A 6,586-nucleotide genomic window follows, 5' to 3' on the forward strand; every position below is an offset into this window, starting at 1 on the left:
CACACACACACACACACACACACACACACACACACACACACACACACCATCTAGGGACATTTTCCAGGCCCTCCACCTTAACTCCAGAAAAGAAAAGAAAAACCACTAAATCTGATGTCACACAAGACGCCTTATATCTGCATAATGAAAATTTTCACTTTAATAATTTCATTTGATACAGCAACCCTAGGAGTTATGCACAGTAGATGTATCTTTCTTCCCATCTTACAGAGAAGGAAACAATCGAGCAAAGCAAGGACTATAACCAAGGTCCAAGGTCTCCTGGCTTCCATTTCTAAGGTCTCTTCACAAGACTACCTGTTTCTACTGGAGAAATGTTTGCCAAAGGAGAGAATGCCCAAAAGATCTGTGACTTATTCTGCTCAGGGAATTCCTTCCATGGAAGCAAACCGTAAGCCACTGATATCTTAATACAAAAGTCCTGAGGGGTTGCCTGAGGTGCATAGATGTTAAGTTACTTAGCCAGGGTCACATAGCTAGTAAGCCAGAAGCAGGATTCAAACCCAAGTCTTCCTGACTCCAATCTCGACACTATTCACTCTGTCATCCTGCGTTCCTTTTCACAAAGACATCAGGGGAAAATTAGAAGTAATTTATTTTGTCCCATGTTCTTTTCCAATTGTTGGCTTGCCCTTTATGTAACTGTCCATATCAGTGGTGACCTCATAGAAGGATGTTAAGCCTTCTACTTAATCTGTTAAGCCCAAATCTTTCAGGAGTTTTAGGCAAAAGCAAAACTGTCCTTAAATTTCAACTGAGAGGTGATGAATTCACAGACAAAAACCCCCCCAAGAAAAAAAAAAAAGCAGAAACAAGACACCTCTCAATGTGTAAGTATATGAAATTACAAAACTGAATCAAACCTGTTTGTTTTCTGGTCAGTTCTAAGAGGAACACGTGCTCACAGGTATTGAAATTTAGGCACTGTTCCCTTTTGACACTTTAAATCTAGAGGCCTGGGAAACACCTAAGCTTAGCAAGGCCAAGGTCAACCACTGTATTCCAGGTCATCGTCTGTTGTCTTGACTTATGTCTTGCCACTGGATTTCGATGACTGGAGGAGAGAGGCAGACTGACTGAGGCTTTCCACAGCTGTGCTTCACTCAAATCCAATTCAGGTGCAAGTCAAGATGTCGATGTTATTGGTCCTCTTCAAGACGAAAGGATGAACAAGCAAGCACAGCCTTCTTCAGAACCGTAAATTACAATTTTGCTTCTGCAGCACAAAAATGTGTCTGGGTAAGGAAAACAAACAACACTCGATTCATTTGAGAGAAGAGACAGCAATGGTGACTCCAGGATACTGAGAGGCCATTGCTAAGAAGAATAGGGTAGACCAGGCTGGGTTCAACAACTGAAAGGTAAAATACACGCTCTAGCAGCATCCTATTATAACTAATTATTTTTGCTAGGTGTTAAATCCAGTCATTTCTACACTGCTAAAGATTTGACAGAATAGTCAATACCCTTATAAATTTCAGCACCCTAGGGCAAAGCCCTAGTTGCCCCACCTCAATAACAGCTCTGGCCTTCTTTATATTTTCTGTGATGTGGGTAATTACAAAGTGGACCATGTACATGTAACTTGGAGCACAGGAAATGGTGAGTCAGTGGTAAGAGTTCCTGCTTTCTCCTCACCTCCTGAATTCTACTGGGTCAATCTAAAGGCAAGAATGAATGAATATCTCCAGTTCCCTTGAGCTATTGAAGCAGACAGGTCTTTGCAACCAAATCACGAGGACTGCTTTTTTTCCATGCATAAGTGAACAACCTCTTAGCAAAGTTTAATGACAGAGTTAAGACTAAAGATTCCAGTCTAACTAACAAACCTAAGTGAAATAGGTTTGATAGTCTCACTTCAGTGCATATGATGAAAGCATTCTGGCACAATTGATAGGATGTTCATGAGGAGGTAATATACAGATCTCCAGATAAAATTACTTTTCACCCCCAAGAGATATTTATAGGGGTGATCTATCAAGGTTACAGTGAAGTACAGTGACATGACAGTGAGAATGCTAGCCCTGTGTAGGACTATAAAGATACCTTAGATTTTACCCTATCTCAACTGACAATCTTTCATTATAAAATATTTTCAGTACAAGAAATCAATTCTAAAGACTCATCTTTATTTTAAAATTCTAATGAAACTTTTAAACATGCCTATTTATTCTATTAAGGAAGAAGTAATTCTTGCATTTTAAGATGAAAAAAATTCCAGAAATAGGAAACAATTGTATGTACATACACATAAATTAATTTTATTGCACATAATACATTGCAACCAGGTTTTTCTGCATATGATTATCAGTTATTCCTAATATTGCATAATAATCATAGCAAAATTTTGGCCAATACAGGACCCTTCATGAAAAAACCACAAATTCAGTTACATTTTACCAGTTAAAAAACTAGAGATCAAAATAACTAAATGCTTTTTACCTCCCTACAAATTTTCATTTAAAGGAGTTAATGGCAATAAAATCAAGGCTACTTGAATATTTCCTTGTTCTAAGTATTAAATATTTCATCAAAAAATTTTTTTCAGAATTGTTTCTTCTTAATAAATGATCAAAAGAGATGTAAAATGCTTTTAAAAGTTCAATAACACCTTACTTATCTAACAACCCACATTTAAGCAAAAAAAAAGGCCTTGGAGAAAGCCATAAGAGATGGCAACGAGTCCATCAATTAAAATTCATACATTTTAACTTCACTCAGATCTTACACACCTTGTTTACACACACATACACACACACACACTTCTAAGAGGCCCAAAACAGTTTCCCAATTCATAGCACATTAGAAGCACCAAGTGAATAGAGATTATAGACCAGGGGTGAGAAGCCTGTGCCTCGAGGCCACATGTGGCCTTCTAGGTCCTCAGGTGTGGCCTTTTGGTTGAGTCCAAGTTTTACAGAACAAATCCTTTTATTAAGGGGATTTGTTCTGTGAAGTTTGGATTCAGTCAAAGGTCCGCACTTCAGGACCTAGAGGGCCACATGTGCCCTCAAGGTCACAGGTCCCCATACCTAAGCTAGAGTTAGGCTTGCTAACAACAATAAGTGATGGCTGTCAGTCTAATAGCAAAGAAATGGACAGGAAAACTATTAAAACCAGACACAAGGACTGAAAAATAAAAGTCTACAAGTCTGAGGATATTTAGGGTAGAGGAAAATAACCTGGAAGGTCTCAGTATTCCTTGATACTGAGGGCATCATGAATCCCCCGGTAGTATTATGGCTGACGTCCACTATGATCCTTTTGTAGAAAACCTTAAATTATAGTCTAATAGTCTCTATTTAAATTTGCATCTCAACCCCCTCTGCCTATTTTTTCATCCCTCTTCCATAGCCATTTTAGAAGTGGAAAGGGAATACTGAGGAAGAAAATTCATTTTGAGTTTTTCGTCTCCTTCCCAGGTCATCGTGGCCAGAAACTTTCATCTCCTTCTAGTGCTGATGAGTCTCTCCATCCACAGGTTGGCCAGTCCTCATACAGCAGATGATCTGTTGACAGGGCAATGCTCAAAGGCTTTCCAGCTTTATCAACCCTGTCAGACTTTGCGCTCCCCTAGTACCGCCTCTGAGAGTCTACGAATGCCACTATGACACAACGAACCATCAGAGGAGGAATTTTCATTCAAGGAAGATTTCCATCCAAAACAAAGGAAAATAATTTTCTTTAAAGTTTTAGAGTTGAAAGGGGATGGGCCTCACTTTACTCACCTACAACACATTCCCTGTTGAAGCCAGATAAGTGAGGTGTTAATATACAAAACACTGCATAAATGTAAGGTATTTGTGATGATGATCACAACAAAGAATTGCTACTTACAAGCCTGGTGATGAGACTGAGCCAAGTTTTAGGTGAGACAAGTCAGTTGAGCTATACAAGCGTGAAGATAAAGCAGTTATAGTGATTTTCTTGTAGAGTTTATGGAAATCTGTCTCACTACACCATAAAGTCTGAGAAACTTATTAAGTCACAAAAGAGTACAGTGATTTACACTGTAAAGCACAACCCTGCCCTGAGCAGATCTGGAAGCACCAGGAAAAATTTCCTCCTTCGAGAAAAGCTCAATAATACTTAGAATTTGCATAGCACCTACCTTCCTTCTGGACAACTCAATGCTTTCCTATGCTGTCTGTCACTTTTCCTCACTTAACTATATGTGGGAAGAACGCATCCACTGAAGTCCTAAGATAAAATCTGAAAAATCATCTTGGGTTTTCCAAGGTTTTGCTAGTGAAAATCAAGCTTTGTCAGTTCCTCTGATAGATCCGGGCTCATCCATTTGAGGACTCACTCTCATGAGGCACAGATGAGAACCTGTCCATGTCTATCCATTCTGTGCCACTCTTGTCTGTGTTTGTCTATACGTTCACCACAGGGTGCACCCAATGTGCTGAGGATTCCTCTAGATTTCCTGGCACCTCCGTGGCAAGGTGGGTAGAGTGCCGGGTCTGGAGTCAGGAAGGCCTGAGTTCAAATTTGGCCTCAGACACTTATTATCTGGGTAACCCTCCATTTGCCTCAGTTTCCTCATCTGCAAAATGGGGATAGTAATAGCACCTACCTTTCAAGGTTGTTGTGAGGATAAATGAGTAATCTTTGTGATGTTCAGCACAGTGCTTGGACTGTACTATATAACTTTTAGCTATTAATATTAGTTACCAATGAATCATGTAGACCATTCATCATTTATCCCTCTCTCTTCCTTTACGACAGAATCATCTTCTTTTCTTTTTTCCCTCCAATGTCATATTTTTCTGATGACCTCTCCCCTTTATACTGTTTCTCACAGCCAGCTCATGGTTGCCATGACCCTAGTCTAGCCTTCGCACTTTGGGTGCTCCTCAACTGGAATCCAGGCAGCATCCCCAAAAGCATGGTGGTGCTTAAAGAGAAAAAGATTTGGGGCAGCTAGGTGGAGCAGTGGATAGAACTCTAGCCTTGGAGTGAGGAAGACCTGAGTTCAAATCCGAACTCAGACACTTGACACTTACTAGCTTTGTGACCCTGAGCAAACCCCAATTGCCTCACCTGAAAGCAAAGAAAAAAAGATTCATCTTTGTTGCCAGAAGCAGTTTTGGGGTGATAGTCAATTTCCCAAAGATAATTCAGCCCATTTTCCTTCTGGACCTGGCAGATTCTGCCACAATGAAGAGGGTTCGAACTCGGGCCTCCCTAACTTCAAGGGTCCAGACATCTAGGGTTGTCATCGAGCGTCAGTCTTTGCTAGCTTGAGGAAGCTCAGCAGCAGAAAGCTTGGCCACTCAGTGACCTTGGGTATCAATAGCAACTCATTAAGACCAACTAATAAGGTACAGAGAGGTCTGAACTCTCCACAATTGGAAGGGATACTCACACCACTGAAAGTATTGCCCTTTTGTAATACTGAGGTCTCAAATGTAACACAACAGGTATTAATTGTGTCATTACCATGTGCCCAGTTCTGCGTCAGGTGCTCTAGGAAGCCTGCTCCGATCTCTCCATGTTCTAATGACTTCCCTCTAGCCAATTTATCCTGTCTATAGTTTTTCTGTAGACAGTTGTTTGTATATAGACTCCCTCCCTTAGATTGTGAGCAGAGACTGTCTTTTGACTTCCTCTGTATCCCTGGAGTTTTGCACAGTGACTATCACATAGTAGGCTCTTAATAAATGTTTATTGACTGACTGACTGACTGACTGACTCTGAAGCATAAGGGAGAAGTATAAAGCATGGGCCACAACTTCTGGGAGTTTACAACCTTGTTAAGAGGATGGAAAATACTAACACTGATAACATATGACATTATATGATTAAATGCCAAAGTGACCGGCAAGGATAATAGTTCTGAGCAAGGAGATATTAAAGTAACTAGATGGCATGCCCACTTTGGCAGCACGTATACTAACAGTGGAACAATACTGAGAAGATTAGCACGGCCCCTGCATAAGGATGACATGCAAATTCGTGAAGCATTCCATATTTATTTGATATCATGTTGCTTGCCTTCTCAGTGAGGGAGGGAGGAGCAAGTAAGAGAGAGAGAATTTGAGACTCAAAATTTTTTTGAAAAATGTTTAAAATAAGCAAAATTTTTTAATTTTAAAGTAAAATGACTAACTGGAGGATCATGGGATTATGGATTTTGAATGGGAAGGGTCTCATTGCCACGAAGGAGTGAAATGAACACTGCCTCTGGTATGTAAAGAAAGGGAATAAGCATTTATATAGAGCCTACTACGTGCCAGAAACTCTTCTAAAGTATTATTTTAGAAATATCATCTCATTTGATCTTCACAACAACCCTGAGACTTAAGTGCTGTTATTATAATCCTCATTTTACAATTGGGGAAATTGAGGCAAATAGAGGTTTAGTGATTTATCCAAGATCACGCATTTAGTAAGTGTTTGAAGCTAGATTTTAACTCAGGTCTTCCTGACTCTAGGCCCAGACCTCTATCCACTGTCCCACCCTAGCCACTACAACATAGCCTAGAATATATTCATATAGGACTTCAAAACTGACTATTTTGACTGAATCTGATAGGAATATCTGTCAAATAACAGGGTT

At 39.9% G+C, this 6,586-nt stretch overlaps 1 non-coding gene across 1 annotated transcript; it reads left to right on the forward strand.

Moving 5' to 3' along the window:
* The first annotated feature begins 5,895 nt into the window (after positions 1 to 5,895).
* Positions 5,896 to 6,002, forward strand: LOC114045983. The gene has a single exon (XR_003569447.1). It is a non-coding gene; the product is annotated as a U6 spliceosomal RNA (small nuclear RNA).
* Positions 6,003 to 6,586: the final 584 nt, after the last annotated feature.

The sequence above is a fragment of the Vombatus ursinus genome, unplaced genomic scaffold, assembly GCF_900497805.2.
Source record: "Vombatus ursinus unplaced genomic scaffold, bare-nosed wombat genome assembly UNPS02014779.1, whole genome shotgun sequence".
Lineage (NCBI taxonomy): Eukaryota > Metazoa > Chordata > Mammalia > Diprotodontia > Vombatidae > Vombatus > Vombatus ursinus.